General features: G+C 38.2%; 1 long non-coding RNA gene across 3 annotated transcripts; it reads left to right on the top strand.

The window, feature by feature from the left end:
* The first annotated feature begins 363 nt into the window (after positions 1-363).
* LOC124198218 lies at positions 364-2272 on the top strand. 3 transcript variants are annotated; one of them, XR_006876519.1, is made up of 4 exons: positions 364-940; positions 1038-1211; positions 1303-1438; positions 1824-2272. It is a non-coding gene; the product is annotated as an uncharacterized LOC124198218 (long non-coding RNA). The 3 variants fall into 3 exon arrangements; XR_006876520.1 differs by lacking the exon at positions 1824-2272 and adding an exon at positions 1513-1799; XR_006876518.1 differs by lacking the exon at positions 1824-2272 and having other exon boundaries at positions 1303-1799.
* The last annotated feature ends 18406 nt before the right edge of the window (positions 2273-20678 follow it).

Below are 20678 nucleotides of genomic sequence, written 5' to 3'. Positions count from 1 at the left end.
GAAATGCACAAAACAGGCTACAGTCCATTTGAATCAAACGGCCAGTCCACCAAAAAACGGCATGAGATGTTAAAAAAAGAGAAGTCTTCTACTAACAAAGCCACCACTAGGCGTAAGCAGAAGCAACCGTCAACAAAATAAAACTTTTCATTTCATGTTGATGTAGGCATGTCTGCTGATGGTTATGCTACAATATCGCAATAAAAATACAAAAATCTCCATCATCATTGATTGACCAGTCTCTTCACTGAAAAACCTAAATTGAAAAAAGGGAACGGCTTACCAAGATCCCTTTGATGATGCTTGACCGGTCTCTTCCTAGCTTCTCACAATTGAAAAGGGAACAGTTTCCCCAAAAGATCACTGTGTCCATGATTGACCGGTATCTTCTCAGATGTGCAATAATTAAAAAGGGAACGGCTTCCCAAGATCCCTTCAGTAATGCTTGACCGGTCTCTTCCTAGCTTCTCACAATTGAAAAAGGGAACAGTTTATCAAGATCCCCTCTCAAGATCCATTCTCCACATGCACACATCCAGCAGAGCTTATTGAATTTCCCTCCCAAAAAAAGAGGGCTAAACAACATGTTTCAAATCACAATAGAGAGAAATCATTTGAAATCGAGTTGCGTTTCATGGCCAATAGAGGTTCCACAAGTGCCACAATGAAAGTAAACGCAGCAGCAACGAATGTTGTCTTGAAAGTGACCGATCAATGGAAGACTTAAAAGTGACAAGTAAGTAGCTTAACCAATGTTTTGTATTGCAAACAATTGTTAACAACACATATATACTTTAGTTCAGCTTGATTTTCGGTCTCGCATTGTTGAAAACTCGGCCAACCAATACGGGCGCAGCCCTATCTAGGTCCACAGATTCCAGTTTTGACCAAGCTTTCTTGGTGGTCCCTACAGAAAAGCAAAAATCTCACTATTAGCAAGGTAAATTCTACGGTAATAAATGAAAATAACTTACTAAGCAATAATTTTTTCTCCCTCTTGCTCATGGGCACCTTTGTGCTTGCTCCCCTCTTCGAAGGCTCATTAGTCATTTTGTGTTTCACAAGAAACTGGTTGAACCACTTTGACTTCATCAGCTTTGACAAGTATTCAGCTATAGTATACTGGAGTGTATACTCCAGTGACTTGTTTTGCTTTCGCAAGACTTTGAGGGCTTTCCTCTTGGCTGCCAGCTCGTCATCAACTTCTTGCTGTAGGTCTGCTAGAGTTTGCTTGTCAAAGAAATTTTCTTCCCAGCCCTGATGGTACACATATTAATGACTTTTATCGTGTTACAACTTTAGGTATATCTATTGGTTACCTTTTCTTTGTCGGAGGACGACGAATTGTCATCATTTGAGTCCCGAGACGACTCATCATCGTCAGCGACAGGCTCCTCAGTCACAGTCACATCAGCAACAACATCAGCAACCGGTGCAGGTAATACCCCAGCAAAGATTGTCACGTGCTTCTGAAGTGTTAACTGCAGTATACTTTCCTTGGCTGCACTTAAGGAAAGTTGACTTTCTTCAAGATTCTTCTTAGACTCGGCCAATTCTTACTAAATAACAAAAAAATATTTAAAACCTCTGCTTAATCTTATTAGTTACAATACTTACAGTCACGTCGACGTTCCTTTCGTGCAGCAGCACATTCTCCCCCTCAAGTTTAGCAATTTTCGCCCTCAGCTCCTGTTCCAAAGCATTTTCCTTTTCTGATTTCCTGCTCTTTTTGGAATTAGTTTTCCCTAGATTCCCCGTATCACTCTTGCTTTGCTTCACTTTCGATTCCATTTTTCACAAATTCTACCTCTTTCACTATACAGGTTATACTAAGAGTTACCTGTGCAACGGTAATGGTGCACGCGTGCTTTACCTATCAGCGTGGTAGAAAAATCATTTTGGGCTTAAAACAAAAAAGGATCAAAGAGAAATTTTTTTTAAAGCGGCAAAAAGGGTGGAGGATGGATAATAGCCAAAGATGCGAACCTGACATTGTGGCGGGCGCCATTCATTCATCCGCCGCTAGTGCAGCGGTAGTGTTCCACTTACTCTCCAGGTGTTTTGCATTTACTTTACTTTACTTACACCATTACCCAGTAGAGGTGTGCCGTATAGTACGTAATTTGGTGTAGTAAATAAAGTAAATTCGTATAGTGAGTATAGTAAATAGGTATAGTGTATTGCGTGTGGTAACTCTGGTGGCAACAACTGGAATTTAGCCTTTATATTTCAATATTGAGACATCCAAAAATAATAAACTAAATCAAAATTACCATCATGAACTCCTTTTTTGTGTTCTCTCAAAAGTGTCATTTTTCTGAATTTTTTCTCACAAACATCACAGGAAGCATTGTAAGAAACTAAATTTAAAATTTCAATATTGAAACATCAAAAAATTATAAACTGAATCAAATTTACCTTGATGAGCGTATGTTTTGTGTTGTCTCATTTGTTTCATGTTTTTGAATTTTTTCTAACAAACATCACAGGCAACATTTTAAGAAACTAATGTAAAAATTTAAAAATTGTGACACAAAAAATCACGGAATAATTTTATTGTGCTTGAAGAAGCAAGATGTAATCGTGAACGATCGTCTGAGAAGAGAGGAGTTGGAATGTAGTTGCTGACTGTGATCCTTCAACATAAGTTTTATAGAATTGGTTTGGTTCACTCTTGACAAGAATAGTCACGTTCTCAGATCCTTAGTCGTTTCGTACAAGTAAGCCTTCGTTGATCTTGTCACCAGTTGCAGAATATATATTTGTTGCAACGTCTGTATATGGATTGATTCGGACTGATTAAATTGGCATAGACCTCTCGGCTTTAGTCAACTTCTTCTTGTCAATCTTAAGCAAATTTGGAAACATGCAAACGATGCACATGCAAAGGATGTATAGAAGCTTGACTTGCGGATTGTTTTCAGTGAGAAATCCCAAGCAAGAGCCGCAAGGCATCAAATTGAGATGCAGGTTTAATTATAGAAGATGGAAGCAGAACAACCACGTATGAAACAGGAAATGCAATCAGAATAAAACCATCATCAGAGCGAGTTTCGGATTGCCAACGACGGTATATCCTTGTGATGCAAGTTGAATGTAGATCATCGTTACCTAAATGTCAAGTATGGATATCTCGTTGTCTTTCGATCTAAACATACAATCTACAATTGTTGGCAAATAGAGACAATCTATTGAGTATTTATAGTAGAATATGGATGGTACAGTATCTTTCATAAAAATCCGAATGCTTTCGTCACTTTCTTTATTTAAAAAAAATATTTCAGCAATTTTTATTTAATATTAATAACATGAACTTTGTAAAAAAATCAATTCTACACATTATATAAAATTTTTAAAGTAAAGAAGAAGTAAAAAAAAGTATTATTTACATTAAATTAAGTTTTCGAACAATTTAAAACAACAACTTTAATTTAAAACAATCAACTATCAACAATCAACTACACATTATATCAAAATTTTGAAAGTAAAGAAGAAGTAAAAAAAGTTATTTCAATTAAATTAAGCTTTCGAAAAAAATCGCAATTTGAGCAATTTGATTCAGAAAAATTTCTGTGTCGAATGCAATAATTAGTTTTTAAAAATAATTCTGTCCCAATTATCATTTTTTTTCCATGATTACACGTTTTTCCCCATAATTCGCATTTCGTCGATACACGTAAACGCCATAAGAAAGTCTATTAGGAAAAACGCTGTCCCAGTTCGCTGTTTTACCTAGATTGTTCTCGCGTACTGTATTCTCAAAATGGCTTATGCCAACACCTTTGAAATTTTAACATTAGATAGTGACGACGAGGTGCTTCTTGACAATGAAGTGTATGACGATGACGGGAGCAAAGAGATATCGTACGAAAACTATCTCAAGATAAGGAAAAATGCGGAATAGCTAGCGGATACGAGGTAAGTTCTTTAGTTTATCGATAGTGTAGGATTTGAACAAATTGGATTCATTAAAAGAAATATCGTATATCGTTATGATTCATTTACGTAATATATATTAAGAATGTATCGTTACAACATTGAAATGTCTGATTGGGTGGTGAACCATTAAGCAATTACCATAACATTAAGCCATGACTATTAAGAAAAACGTTCACTAAAAAATACATTATGGCAACTCAATAGCAAATCAAACTTCGTTCTACTACAATAACAATTTCAGCAATCATCAATATATTTCTTTGGGATTAATTGTAGAAATGTATAACAAAATAGTATAAGATGTCGAAAACGAAAGTGGGCCATCCATTTTTTCATAAAAACTACGAAAACTACACCTCGTTTGACAATGGAATAAAGTGTCAGGAATATTTTCGTAATTTACTACAACACAAATAGTTCCGAAAAATTACTCTTGCTTTTGAGTTTTTTCCCTGGAAAAGTCTTTTAATAAACCGACCCACATCTTCATATATGAAAACGCAGAATATACCCATGGAGCACCACAGTTTTTAGTTTCCTCAAATACATTAAATGTGTATTAACGCTATAACTAAAATGTTCTAGGCCTAAAGTTCTGGATTTAATGCAATACCCTTATTAGCTGCACATTCTCAACTTGGCCTACTGTTGAGGTCTTTTGTACTAATAATATCATAGCACTTGCAAAAAGCATCAACTGTTAAAATACACTGAAGGAAGCAATTTCTTTAAGGCAACTGCAGAGTGAAAATGAGGAAATTTCTGTATTCAGTAGCTTTCCAGTCACCAAGGTAAGAACTCATGTTTCTGATGTCAAGCAGAATTTCATGAGGAATTTTTTAAATTGGCTTATTAATTATTGATTAGGAAGGATTTTTGAATGTAATACTAACAAGGTTGGCCGGGGTTCCTAACCAAAAATTGATGAACTGGGAAACCACACAAAAACACGCATTGCATAATGTATGCAATCTAACCAGTGATAACAGTTAGAAAAGACAAAAAAAACTATTTTCGTTACCTTTATTAGCTGCACTGGTCATGCCGAAATGTTGATTCTTGTGTTCTTTTCAGGCATAGGATACAAAAAGGGAAACAACATCGCCCATCCAGGACCCTTTTCGGCAGTTGCTCGCTTAATCAAGTAATAAACGCATCCGTAAAAGCATTGAACTGCTTGATATTTCACAGCATTGCCCGGGCAGGTGCACAAACTATTGCAAGAGGGAAAATAATTTTTGATAAACGAGTGATGCCAATATTCGATGTTCATTTGAAACCAAAAATGAAAAGATTTGAAAGAAAATATACAAAAGTCTCTATATTAAGCTTTTTGAGGCTGTTCCAGAGGCTTTAAGTATACTAAATTTCTTATAAATTTTCATTTTTTTGGTTTTTGAGTGTGTGACCATACTTCGCGTGAACAAATGGCCGAAGTATTCTCTTTCTGATTTTAATGGCATGGCTCTGTGGAAACAGGGTTAAGTAGTCTGAATAATGTGGAGTGTGCTGGTGATGACACACCAGAGAGAAATTTTTAGTATGATGTGTCTTATTTTGTTTTCTGGCCACATTGGCCTTTTAAAAATGCTACAGAAGAAAGAGTAGCGAAACTTAAGCAGTGTGCCGTACAAGTATATACTCGAATACTCATGTTATACATTATTGTAACACAAAATAATTCAATATTGGTTTTACTGGTGACTTGATGCAGCTCAAACACTACCGTGATCAGCTAGCTGGTGACATTCTTTCAATTGCAAGTTTTGGGAAGATCAGTGAAAAATGTGGGAGAAAACTGACACACCTGACGAAAACATTTTTGTCCAGCTTAGGGTATAGACCCAGAAGGTAGTGGGGAACGCCAGTCTAAGGGATAAAAAGAGAAAGAGGATTTGACTGAAGAAACTATACAAACAATTACACCACAGACATCAAAGCTTTTTGTGGCGAAAAAATCATTTGGGAAAAGAAAGTGTGACATTCTAAAAAGCGAAAAGACTGCGAAAAAAATGTGGAGTAGAGTTTGTTTTTCTTGAAGGCAATTTTATACTATATTTTTGTTTTTTCGTCAATGTATTTCAGACTCATTTCAACAGCCGTCAAATTAATGACAAGCCTGGTGACCAGACATTCAGCAGCAAAGTAATTGAAAATGAAAGCCAATCATTCAATAAGGAAGAGAACTCGGGATCACTCGGTAGAATCGACCACAACGGAATTATAAATTGCTGTTTTCAGTTCAACACTAAGTCTATTAGAATAATCTTTTATGTTATTGTAATTGTGTAGTCACCTGCAAATATTTTGATTTCTAGGGAAGTGAGGACAACCAAATCAATAAAATAATATCGTCTCCCAAAGTCCAAACATTGTTCTCGTCTTCTTCTGACTTTTTTCTCCTAGTAACGAAGACGGCAATGATGGCCCTCTCCATCTTTCGTATGGAAATGCTGCTGTTTAAAAATTATTGGAATCGGATCTTTGGCGGCTCTGAAAGCCGAAATGAATAAAAAAAGTCATCTGACGAAGTAAAAGACCTCAAAGACAAGGTCTGAGCTTTGAAAGAGGAAAACAGCTGACTTCAATGCAACCTTGATTTCTGCAAACGTAGAACAACGTGCATTTCTTTTTTTAATTGTTGATTTTTCCTGATTTCAATAAGTTTTTTTTTTTATTTTCAGAGTTCAGTGAGGTAAGACATGGGTTGACGAGCTCATAGTCAATCATAAAGCCAATAAGTAGCTATTTTCGTGATCTGTCGTTAGTTGCAATGTCAACGTGTTAACAAGCTCAGATAGAGCCAGATAGAGCAAAATTCCAGAGAAAAATATTTATGAGCCACTTGGCGATTGCAGTGTCAACAACGAGCTCTGGCCTAGATAGAACTAGATTCCAGAGTAAAATCGATGAGCCACTTGGCGATTGTAGTGAAGCGGAAGTATACATCTTATCTTCACGAACATCCTATGTTAACTGTCTGATACTTCTCTCTGGGATCCAAAGTTATTTAAAGTTGTACAATGTACAACCGATGGATGTATCCACTTTGAGCGGCTATAAAGAGATGGTCCATCGAATACCCAAAGCTGACTAAAAATGGACGGACTAAGTTTAGATGGCCGGACGTTCCATGCACGTTTTATGGAATCGGCGTGCGGCAATCATCAATGTCGACAGACACTGAATCGTCAGAAAAACTAGGATATGAGACAATAATTTTCTGCTGAATAACCGAGTTGGAAACGACAGCGTCAGTCCTAGTGCTGAATTCAATAAAAAGCCTGGGATATAAAGTCTTAATGCGGCCTTAATAAAGACATTTTGCATCTCAAACTTGTGTCTCCTTCTAAAAACAAATAGAAATTTCAAGAAAAACCGCCAACACCAATCGTGGCAGAAGCCGCATGCCGACGACAACGGCTAATAAAAGGCACCGGCCAACAACCACCGGGAGACGAATCTGCAGAGCTACTACGCACACGGCTAATTGAGGCAAACAGAACCGGGCTTCCACCGAGCTCGAGCTCTAGCTCTAACTCACGTATCTCTAAGCAAGTAGGAGTCCGCCAAGTAACTCCTCAAGTCATCCTCCCAGGCCAGAAGTCATATAGGTGACTCCCAACTACTGCTCTCACAGAACGGCCAAGATTTGGGATCCCCGATACTTCCAACACCCAATATAGAGGGTATGGAAAGGCAGGTTAACCAGTCATTGGTGGACACGATTAAATAAAAAATAGTCTGAAAACTCAATCTTCGTATCACCCAGTGTTTTTAACACATGAACGACACAGAAAGGCAATTGAGAACCAGGAATGATATCGTGCGAGAGCAGTCGCTTTCATTAGTAATGCACACAAACACTTTACTACTCGTCTAATAAAGCTTAACTTATTTGCGGACGTCACACGCGTAAAAAAAGTGACCGAGTTTCTTATGTTTATCGGCCATCTTGTTGTCGTCACTAGCGTGGGAGTCCTTTCTTGTTTGGTCTTGACCAAGAAAATTTCTTTCGTGAATGAATATCAAGAAAGATGATAGCTAACTTCACATTTTATTATTTTGCATTTGGTTCTTATTTTGAAACAGTTTTTTTTTAAATTGCAGTTATCATTTGAGGAACGCCACTTTGGGCTCTTTCATTGGTCCCATTAGTATTCTACTTAAATAAAAGGACAGGAAAGTACCCCAAAACCAATCTGATCTAACGAAGACTACCTGGTGCCATCCACTGATGTGCTTATGCGAACATAACAACACTTCGTGCATTCGGCATACATATTCCATAAATTAATTGCTGAATCCTTGCATATTTGTTAGGACTTATTTTCACACAAGACACTGGAGCGAGACCTAGAGAAAACAGACAAGCCAGGTCTCAGAGACTGGCGGACACACGACAGAACAATCACCGTATGACGGTCCACCACCATCATACGCTAGTGCCATGAATGATGATATGAATATAATTGAAAGGAAGATCTGTAGAACAGCATGAAGAGCTCTACGGCGGAGTCAAATCATTAAGGTACCTAATGCATCAATTTATATATTGGTATCCTTAAACTTGCACGAATTCCTTCAAAATATTATCGTTCCTGGATACAAATGAAGTTAAAGACCTCGAAGAAAGTATGCATCCAAATTACTGGTGTTATTCATTCACTCATTTTATTTTATGTATTTCATCTGACAGAAATGGCGATAAATGAAAAACTATATGCTTCGGTGGAAAATGCTGACAAGATGAATGGCTGGTTTGCACAATGGACCAGATGTATTCAACAAAAATGTAGGCCAATTTATACAAATTTCAGCTTTGTCCATGAATTAACTCCTTTTAATCGGTTTCCGGAACTAAACCGAAAACTAATACACCCCTCTTTTACTCTATCTCTTTCTTTAGTGGAGATCCTGGACTGTACCTACGACAATCCGGCCGCGCAGTGGGCTGCAGCCATTGAGCTCGTGAAAGAACCGTCCAAAGTGTTTGTGGAATCTCGAGACACAAAAGCGTGCTGGGATTTTCTAGCTAGATTGTTCGAACTCCCATTTTGGATCTACTCAAACTCACGGCCCCATACTCTCTGCTAGTGTGACCGAGTAGAGAGACGGCAGCCGCCAAGAGTAAGCAAATCCAGGTTTTACCACCAGACCTCCAGGAGGAGCTGAGAAAGAACGAAGAGATCTTGCGACACCACGCAAATCTCGTGTAGTTGCATAAGGCGACTGCCAAGCAGGCAGCCAAACGGAAGCTGTTGGTATTCCAGCAGGCCTAGTTCGCTGTCAAAGAGGCTAAGCTTTTGAAACCTCCCAAAGGGCAGCAACTCGCAGCTCCGGTTGGCATAAGTTGCCTGTTGAAGGTTGCAGAAGAGAGTTGTCGACGATATCAGGCAACACAGTTGTGCCAGTGGAGAATTTCCCGTTCTCCACGGACGTTTCAAGGCCACGCAGACGGTCGCTGAGCAGAGCCGTACCGCCGGCCCAAGACCTAGTCACCAGTCTTTGGGTGCCCGATCAAGGTACCATCCGTCAACGGCCGCCAACTGGAGGCACTGATCCGGATAAACCACCGTTCACTATAGACGGAAAATCCCTCCACCCAGTAGTGGAGAGGTGCAACTTAGGTAAAATAAAATTTCCGTCTAGCTCTTTTTTTCAGATCTAGCGATGCAGTTATACACTGCCTCGCCATCGTATAACACCTACCAAGCCACACCCGTTCTGGTAGTAGGCAAAGGTAATTAAAGAGTATACACCGTCTACCAGTAAAGATATTAACAAACTCTTATTTTTCTCAGGAAAAACTCAAAAAAATCAGTCAGCAGCCTAAACCCGCTGTAGAGAGCGAGACTGACACTGAGGATTTGATCTTTTAGATCATCAGGCTCAATACTCCAAGAAAGATCAAAAAGGAGAAAAGAGCAGCCTGGTCTCTCTTGACGTCAAAAACAGTCTTGACATCCATGGCAAAGCATACTGATTGGTTGTTGCATAGTCATGTGACCCGTTTACGATTTTATGTTTATACCGGCAGCCATTTCGTTTGCTCAAATAGGTCAGTTTTGTTTATGGTTTTTCTCAAATATTTATTGATTTTTAGCTTTAGATATTATTTTGATTGAATTAAGCTTCTAAAATAACCCACAATTTGTCCAATTTAGAAACCATTTCTTTAATTTTCTCTAGATTGAATTCCAAGTGAGCTGACAAATTCAACAATTTTGTTTTGTTAAATTTACTGAAATAATTATATTGGTCCATATATTGTAGATTCTAGGTAAGTTTATTGAGGCCTACTTTTTTAATTAGTTAAGCTTTTAATTAATTATTGGCTTTTTATTTAAATAGGTTTATTTCGGCAACGGTTATTTTAGGCAACTGCTTCATGGGCTTTCGAAGAAAATCCTGACCGTCCCAACACCGGGCTGACTTTTCTTCAAGAGTGGACCACGTCACCTCATCTGCTGGATTTACTCGGCCAGGAATGAAGCGCCACAACTCTGGTTTCGTGAAGATTTGTGCCTCACCCACATGATGACTCATGAGTGTTTCATGATAATTTGCTATGTTGTTACGAATCCAATTCCTAGTTGTGCTACTACCCGTCCCTTCTCTGCCCCACGGACATCGACGCACCTCCCACTTCCCAGGCCAGTCTGTCGCCTGTAGTGTGGCATTTAGCTCCAGCTTCGGGACTGAAAGTGTTTGCTTTAGCGCGAGTTTAGTTACTGCATGTACTTGCCGGTAATGCCGGACCACAACACTTCCGTCCACTCCACGCTAATTTGTGTTCATGACTTATCATCTAATAAAGCGCTAATTATTGTTGATTCAACACTTATTATCAGTTGATAAAAAAAAAATTTATTGGGGAACTAGTTATACTCATCAGCGGGTCGTCAATTCTATATCTATCATAGTTTTACTATTGTTGCTGGGGAATCTGTTGTACAAGAAGGCAATGTATTTTTCAATAAAAGATACAACACTAAAACTGATTAAGCATGGTCTAAAGCTACAGGATCAATGTAGAAGGTACTGTATTGACAGTAGCTGTTACTAGGAAATGTGAAGATACCTATATAATACTAACTGAAACGTAGAAATCATGGAAGAAACTGGTGCTGCATAGTGAAGAAACTACTGTCTTCGTTATGGCTAAAATTCAGGCTGATGGAGGATAGAAATTAGTAACGATGTGAGAGATTCATCTGTTTAAAAATATAAACAATTATTTTAACAACATTAACATTGATGAGGAGAAGTGTATTGAAATTGATATTATCTTTTAATACAATTCAATTGTATCCAATAACTCTAAAGCTTTTAATTTAATGAAGTTACATTTCTCACAACACTCCATAAATACATTTTTCTTGATAACAAAAACTAAATTGGACCACCAGGATGCAGTTCATAGTATGAGCTTCATTTTAAACTTTACGGTGAATTTAGCGCAAGCATTGGATTGGGCAACGAACGGCCATAAGTAATGTTCCATACGTGATGTTTTATTTGTATTGGTGACACAATGAACTCGTTGTGTCAACCTTTTCACGGGGAAATTTCATTGGGTTATTTCAGAAGTTCTTATACAGGACTATTAAGATACCATTCATAAGTAAAAACTCTGATACAACGGGGCACATTTAAAATTGTATTTAGAGTATAATAAGTCCCTAAAATTGGCCAGAATGTCAATAGCAATTCAGAAAGGGGGATAATGTGCAGTTTCTTGTGTTTTCATGTTTTTTATAGGAATAAAACATTGTAAAAAGTTCAAATTTTACCTCGATGAACTAATGACATTTACCCGAGTCCAAGGGTGAACAAAGGATGGGACACACTCTAAGTCTTGCTGGCAGGAGATTCAGAAAATTAAAATTTAAAATTTAAACTGTTTCAGGACACAGAAAAAGAAAGAAAACGTGTCTAAAGTAGTTAAACGCTTAGACAGTTTAAGCTACAGTTAAGATTTTCACGTGGACATTTCTTTTTAACTTTTTATTGGCTATGAAAAAAAATTTGTCTGGCTTCAATTTCTTACAAATATGCACGTGAAGAACAGAAGTGCGTAATAAGGTGTGATAAATTGATGTAGACAACCGATTACTTAATTTTTTGGTTTTTTGGTTCTCGACAATTATCATAATCTTGGGGATTCATCTTATACCGTAAGCATTCATCTACTGAAGCCTTTCACCGACAAAAGACATTTGAACGACGTAAATTGTACATATTGTGGGGTACCCATTCTGTGAGTTTAGCTCTAAATAATTTTTTTGTGTTCATTGTTATTCCATGTACAACTCAATTATAATAACCAACACAGCATAGATAGAAGCAAAAAAGAAAATATTTTCTCTCTTTAAAGGTAAATTGCGAAAAATTCACTATCTAGATGTAACCAATTTAAGCCTCATACCAGATTCTGTAGCTGCTCTAGTCATCTACACAATTTTTTATTGGACGTGGATGGGGACGACGACGAAGAGGAATATAATAACGACAACTACGACAAAACAATGAACGTAGAAACAACAATTCAAAAGAAGACATAGATAACGGTGATACCAGCCTTTGAAAAAAGAAAAAGAGGTTAGCTTATTCTTTATGGGATTTATAAATTATATTTCATTGAACTTGAAACAGCAAGCTAAAAACCAAAGACGAGTTATGCATTTTCTTTGTTTAATGGTCTAGGAACAAATAAATAAGGAAACAAAACTTTTTTTCAAATGACAATTTGTCGTTAGAATTTTGAACAAGACATCACCATCATTTTAAGACATCAATTAAAATAATGTTGAAATCTAAAATCTAATGATTGTGATGACCTCTTATGTATCATCTTACACGTCCTGTTCTCCTATCGCTCTCCGGAGCGTTTGTTTCCCGCTAGGAATATATATTTCCCTTCAGTCCACTTCTCTATTGTACTGGTCGTCTCTTGACCAACTTCCGTAAATACATTTATTCAATCAGTCAACATCCTTACAATGATCTTAACATTCTTTATCGGCTACTAGTCTCTTCATCAAATTAAGTTTCATTTCACCTTTTTGATAAAATCCATTCAGTATATCCAGCATTTGGTTGTTCACCTGCGATTACTCCGCTTCCGCCTCCATCATCATCCCTAAAATTCCTGCATTGAAAATTTGCTTTCGCTTCTAATTGAGGAACTAAGATCGGACTAAAATCGAAATAATAAGATAACACAAAAAGTTTATCAGAAATACGAGAAAATGGACATTTTTGTTGCACTTTCTCAACGACGTCTTATGCGATTGAAACCGGATAAACCTGCTTCGACAATATTGTCCAGATTAACTGCAACATCTTTTTGTAAAATTTCGAGCATAAACTGGAAATAGGGCCGACGGGAAGCTCCACCACTTCCAGATTGTTGTTGTCTCATCTTGATAGTCTTGTACGTTGTTGGGAACCACCCAACCACCTATAGTCCGGGGGCTTAACTCCTTGATAGTAGTATTCTGGCTTGTCTATTGACCTTGAGACCTCAAGTAGTTTCTCTTTTATAACGCAAGCAGTATGACGTAAATCTCGCTCAACTTCAGCAGATTCTATTATGTCATAACTCAGTAAGAATATTTACACAGGTTTCATAAAAAGCTAAAAACCTCTTACCCAGTTTCGTGGTCTATCATCGTCTCATGGGCATCAAAATTATTTAACCTGGGATTATAAAGAAAACAAAAGACACATAATTCCGTAAAAATCTTGAAAAATCTCTGGATGGCCTAACTAATGACGATTTTTTTAAGGAAGTAGGTTTTTGTATTTCTTTTTTTTTTTAATTGTGTTTTAAGTTTTCGACAAACCGATCCCTCTCCGAAGATGTTGACTATTTCTTAGAAATTGTTCTATTTGTCCGTGTGGCGCCACAAATTCAATAAAAAATCAGGGTAATAATCAATCATCAGACCAAATGTGACACTTCTTCTATAGTTCGGTAGTTCAACATTTTATTCGGCATATATTTAAATGCCAGGAGGGACTTATAGCACAAAAATACCCCGGTTGGGTGCTTTGGGATAAGCAATGAGAGTTTTTTTATGTTGAATATTCTCGCTTCAGCCAGCTTCCAATATTGTTGCTTGATGCCTTGTCACTGAAAATGGAAAAATAACGCCCACCATCCACCTCTAAGCGAATGATGACCGCTATGACCAAGCTATACAATTCATCACAAGACGCTGCGCCAGAAGAAGCAAATACTAAAAAAAATTTGATCCATTTGTCTAAACTTGGCCTAACCATGATAATTAGGCGTTTAATCTGACAAAATAGGGTTTTTGCCTATGTTAGCTTCGGTTCTTATTTTTAATGTAAGTCGTGAGGATCGATTTTCTCCCAGCTGTGAAGCGGATCCCCGCTTCAATTTACAAATTTATCAAAAACTAGCAACTCCGTGTTGGGAGGGAGATGTCTTCAAAAATGTATCTTCCGTCAAGATCTTTCTCTAAACGACTTTTTTTTATAACTGCTAATTCAGGAATATAGTACCCAAAACGGGGGCTATGCTAACGCTACGCTTACGCTAAAAAGACTTAAAAGGGTGATACCACTTTTAAGTGGAAAGAGTTGCAGTTTCCTGAGGTATTCATGGCTTTTGGCTTGCAACGCTTTTGACACGTCACAGCAGGAATTCCAGGATCCTCTCAGCTTCACATCTCTTCCCGACTGTATTTTTCAGTTGTCATTTTCTAACGATTGTTCTCAGGATAATCATGGTCTGTTAAGGGGGGAAATAAATTCCTAATTTAGTAAGCAAGTTACAATTTGCAAGAGAACAATTTTTATTAGAATATGTATATAAGAAGAGAACAAGTAATTTTTTCTGATAATTTTATTTGTAATTTGTAAATTAAAGTAAATTCATTCTGAATATTTTCACTTTGAAGGCATTGTAAAATTTTTACGAGCAATCCAGCAACGTAATTTCAAATCTCCGCCAAAAGGAAGAATATTTTGTGGCTTTGAAAACTTCTCTGGAATAAGAAAGGGTTAAAGTTTTTTGTAACAAGTATTATTAAGTAACTTTAATTTTTGTATTTAAGATTTCAACAGCAAATCGAAGATGAGAATGAGAGAGCAGCGGGATGGAGTCCGTTACTTTAGGGTACGCTGTATTTTCTCATTTTTATTATTTCCATGGCTGCTTCAAGAAACGATGCTTGGTTTTTCTTCTTCAGTCTTACGAGCTTACTTGAAGAGGAAGGAAACAAATCTAAAGAAACTGAAAACAAACGACGGAGGACATTTTCTGTTGCCGCTGCAACTTTATCTCGACTAACAAATGTCTCCCTGGTGGAGGTATAAATCATTTGGGAAAACTGGAAAAGTGTATCTTTTTGTTATTAAAATAATTTTTTTGCTGTGTTACTTTTAATAAATGTAATTAAAACAAAGTAAAGAAGGATAAAGGGGCTTCAAAATAAGACTAAGTGGGGATTTTCGGGTTTTTTTGTTCTTATGTAGTATTAATGTTTAGTTTTTGAATTCCACCATCAGCGCCGTGTTAAACACGGCGAAACAATTTCGTAAAAAAATGTGTATTTCTAATAAATTCATAAAATATAGTAAATGTCAATCAAATAAATTCAAATTTAAAATACATATTTTTTGATAAATAAACTATGATTACATGTATTGAATATTAATAATCGTTATAATTAGACCCCTGAATCTCAATTAAAAATTTTCATTTACATTTTTTTAAATGATCCAACCGGCCGATTTTGTTTGCCCTCATTAGTAATAAAATAAAAAGTAATAAGAAATAGTGTTCATGAAAAAAATTTTTAATTACAATTTGTTCTAGATATACCCCCTTTTTTAGCTAAAATGACTGGACTATAGGTTTGGGAACGGGGTTTGGCAACTTCACTCCGCACCGGATACCATCTTTCTCGTTGGCCAATCGCCATTACTTTTCCTGCCAGCGTCTAGGCTCAGAATATTTCTCGTCACAGAGATTTCTGATATTTTCCCCTTCCCATTTTTTTTTTGTAATCGTTGTGTTTAACATTTTAATTATAAGAAAAATTTCTAGTTATTTCTGCTAGTCAAAGACAAACTTGTCTTTGACTCTCGAAAACATTATCGCTTCAGTTATCGACTACATTGCTTATTTGTCTCGCAGGAATTGTGGCAAAAAAAGAGTTTTCGTTCTTTGCAATAAATCAAGTACTATTTGACGTTGTTTCACGACTGCGGCGTCATATTGGAGAATTTCAATGATCTCACCAAATTCAAACAATTGACCAAGGATCTGGAGGTAACCGCTAGTAAAGCATAGCGAAGGAAGAGTCCGAAGTTGTCGAGGAACCGTTGCCGTCTCCGGTGGTGGTTGATGAACCTCCAGTTGCATTAGTTTGCTGTTGTGGCTCAATTGTGAGGAAGTATAACAATCACACTACTAATCACTATTTAAACTGGCCGTTTCAACAGAATTATGAGAATCCACAGCGTAACGTGATACAGGTGTAAAGGAACACTTTCACAATTGTGAAGGTCAAATAAACGGTGACTTTGAACTCATTTTAGTTTTCGTTATAAGGTGAGCGTTACAGCATCGTCGTGTACGTTACCAGGAATCATAGCGATCAAAAAGAAATTCAATGATTGGAATAATTCCCAAGTCTCCTTTTCGCCGACTCTGGAAAATTGGTTGAAAAATTGCAAAAAATTTGTTACGAGTAACATTGCCTATTTTTTTTTCGGCACCAGACTTGAGTTCAGAAATCACGGCAAAGTTTGCCAATTCCAGAAAGAGCGATAAGAGCACCAAAAAAGTCAGCATTCCGTCGGTTAGCGTTCAGTGTTTCGGAAACTATTCTTTCAAATGCAAACAAGGCTACCATGACGACAAGGAATGTACCTATATCGCCACGAATGATAGAGAATGAAGGCATGGCCTGACACATCACACATTCAATCAAGAAAGGAATAAATCATCTGTTCAAAAATTGATTGAAAATCTGGAGTGGTAAGTTTTTTTAATGTTTTAGAATAGATTTTTGTTGTGGGGGGGTTGGCGATATGAATGTATTACGTTTCTTTGCAAATTATTAAGATTTGTGCTAACCGCAGTTTTCTTTCTTCTTGTCACAGGCAGGTTTCGGACAGTGTCAAGCTTGCTGAAGCGCTCATGCCACCCGGTTTTAAGCGAGTTCCTTTCTTCATCGAAAACGACGAGCCCGTCTGTTCCTCTTGCGACCTGCAACCTTTCCGACAGAGAGACAGTTTAAGACCGACTATGCAGCCATCACATCACTACTGTTTACCAGGACATAACTGACCAGAATATGGCCAGCAACCCACTTCCGGAGTACGAGACGGTGAGAAGCAAGAGGACGCTTGTATTCTTGTGTGAGAGAAAGTTGGGTTTGTCAAGCAAGCTGGCTGACGACCATTTCGACAAGTTCTTGAAAGCCGTGGAATGGAGTGAACGTGCGTGGTTTGTTTTTACATTTTAAATTTTCGTTTTTTTTTTTGTTTTTGTTTGGGGTGGGGGTTGTATTTTTTCGTGTGTGTGTGTGTGTGTGTTTGTGCGTATGTGCATTTGTGCGTGTGTGCATAAATAATGGCCTTTTCCTTTTTAACAGAAAGCCCGGCCATTACGGTGATGGGAATCGGCCCGGTTTTCCCAAGGAAAGATTGGTGGTCGGAAAATTCGCGAGCGCGTCCTCAGCCCATTCGCCTTTGTCCGCGATGATTCTCCCAACCCACCAGCAAAAGGAGGACGTGGCGACTCTCAACATGCTGCCGGATTTTATCGTCAACGCATACCGGCCGGGGACATCGTGCTACTTGCCATGAGACAGCCGACGAGCATTTACATTGGCCAACAGGATTTGGTGAGTGGTTTTTTTTTGCTTCTGTTTGACCCTGGTAAAGTGGGATGTTTTGCGAGTGGTAATTTCAAGTGATTGCTATCAAGAAACGCTAATTTTAATATTTTTCCAACTTGCATTTCAGGAACTCTTTGAGAGCTGTTTAAACGAGGCATTCGTTATTTTTTTCTGTCACGGGTTGCAGTCTTTGAATGGCAAGACAGTTAACTACGGGACGAACGTCTTAGCCACCGACGTCTGAGACGCAATATTGGGGAAAATGCCACGGTACGGTATTCGGCCGGCAGTCTCTGCCTTACTTTAAGCCGCCGAAGTAGGTGCGTGGGAAATTTTTTTTTTGCCAATGTGAACACGTTTAGTCCGTCGAAAACAACGGCTGAACAGGTTAACCTAAGTTACATGGAGTGGCTTTAACCAACATGCGCTACTCCAGCCATGCTGGGCAAACTGTATCTCAGCGAGGATCGTTTTTTGTTAGCCATGGAATACTGCATGGCAGTCAACGACTTTTCAATCTACTTTGACGTTTGTCGACAAGGTGTATATATTCAGTGGTTACCCCTCAGATGTATTGAAGTTGTCCATCTTTCTTGTCGTCTCAGCTAAGAAAATTCGTGATTGGGAAACGCTCGCCAACTTTCTCACCAACTTTACGGGCAGGTGCAGCTTGTTGGATTTGCACGGCCTGTACGCGTTATCCCGGGTCAGCAACTTAGAAGAATTGCGGCGCGTGTTATCTGTGGCGTCACTGCAGCACTCGGATATTACTGATCTGGCGATGACCATCGAGTTGGAATCATATTGCCACCGTGATTCGGTGACGTTCACCACGCATCTGCGCGATGCAGTTGATACCGCTTGTGTTGGAGATTGAGAATAATCTTTTATTGATAATTAGACAATAGAGATATTTGTGTGTGGTTGACGTGTAACAGCTATCTTATATAATTGGAACACGAAGTTCAGAACACGGTGAGAATGATATATAATAAAAAGATGGCTGATGTGAAGCAACCTAAATATAAATCTCGTCAGCTGCAGGAGCTGACATTGATAAATAGTTTAAGATCATTCTACATGAGTCACGAGAGAGCTGTTAGTTAGCGTAGTGCCAGCAGAGAAGGGAGAGGGGAAAAAGGAAGGCCTATACAGTAGATGAGAAAAGACAAAGGTATCTCCCGCATCAATAGTGCTGTCATCAAGGGAGCTGCCATCTAGTGTTGCATGGTTGCATAGTTGCATCACAACAGCTTGCGCCACATTACAAATGATGTCGCCAGGACACGGTGTAGCAGGTTCGGGGCATTACAGCAGAACAAAGACGATCTTTTCCGCTGCCTCTGCCTACCAGGTTTTGAAGGCAAGTTTTGCGAGAAACAATTCAACGATTGTGATTCGATGGTTTGCCACAATGGCAGCTCCTTCATTATTTATTTATTTAGTCAATTTATGAGAACCACTCAAAGAATTTTCCAAATTCCTAAAAAGTTACTAGCATTTGAAAAGAAAAAGAAAATTATATATGAATACATATATTTTTATAATTTTTCAAAAATGATTTCGGTTTAGATTTAAATCAAAATGTTTTTGAAAACACTGCCGACCACTGATTCACTTTGAAAATATTGAAAATTTAAAAATTCAGGTTTCTGTAAAATGGAGGGGATGCTAAAAGGGTTGTCACGAAAGAAGATGTAACACATCAATTTGATGAAATAGGCCGCAAAATTAACATCGTTGAACCCGAGATGAAGTAAGTTAATCGCCTTTGTCCAACCTACAGCAGGAGCTGAACGGCTCGGAGGAGACAATGCGTCACAATGCAAATCTCGTAGAGGTATCTGACAGCAAAGCGACTGAGAAAAGAAGAAGGATTAGTCGGGCACTGCCACGCGGAAGAATTTCTCATGCCAACAGACTCCACGAAGGTCAGTGGAGTGGCCGAGCAACCTGGTCCTAGTAGGCCACGTTGCACAAAGCGTCAAGAGCTAGTGCAAGCAGCCTACTGCAAGGCGATACAGCCGCCCATACTGCAAAATAGGTGGCATTTGGTAAGAAATATTTTTTTGACAGGTAAACAGAGAAACTGAAGACAACAAGTGATTTTTTGACCTGCCTAATGATTTTTACAAACCATACATGCTTCAAACACACGCAATGCATCATCTCGCACGTTTTGCTCTCTGGAACTAAACTCGTTAATCAAACGCCGTCGTTCTTCTTCCCCAGCCATCCAGTCTCCAACATGTTCTTCATTAAACATGTTTCAACTTATCTTCCGGGGAAACCAGTATCTCGATATGCATTTCTTGTTCCAAGTTTTCAGATTCATTAACTGGTGCAGCAGGTTGTCCGATATCACGACGGGCATTTCGTGCAACTTCATCTTTCGGGGCAACCATAACCTCGATATGCATTTTCTGGTTCCAAGATTTCAGGTTCATTAACTTGTGCAGCAGGTTAGCCGATACCACGACGGGCTTTTCGTGCGCCACGACCAGGTTGTGCGCTGTGACCACCATTTCAGGCTCTGTGTGCAATTCTAGGAACAGTGATATGGTGGTTTTTTGCTTGTGGTTGGGGTAAATGATAAAGACGAGGAAGGCCGACTCTTCTTACTTCTTATGGTGCACCGGGAATGGGGTTTTCAAATTGAGCTGGTGGCTCATTTTTGATATTTCGTCGTTCTACCGGTGGATTTAAAACGTGTGGTGCTTAAATGCGAACATTAAACATTTCCTGAATGAGAGCAGCAATATCTCGATACTGAAAAATAAATAATTTAGAAAAGCAATTTTGTATGAGGCTGGTAAGTAATATTTGAATGGAAATGTAGAAAAAACTGTAAAT

This window comes from Daphnia pulex, chromosome 7, assembly GCF_021134715.1.
Source record: "Daphnia pulex isolate KAP4 chromosome 7, ASM2113471v1".
In the NCBI taxonomy this organism is placed as follows: Eukaryota; Metazoa; Arthropoda; class Branchiopoda; order Diplostraca; family Daphniidae; genus Daphnia; species Daphnia pulex.
This window is presented reverse-complemented; position numbering and strand designations above follow the sequence as displayed.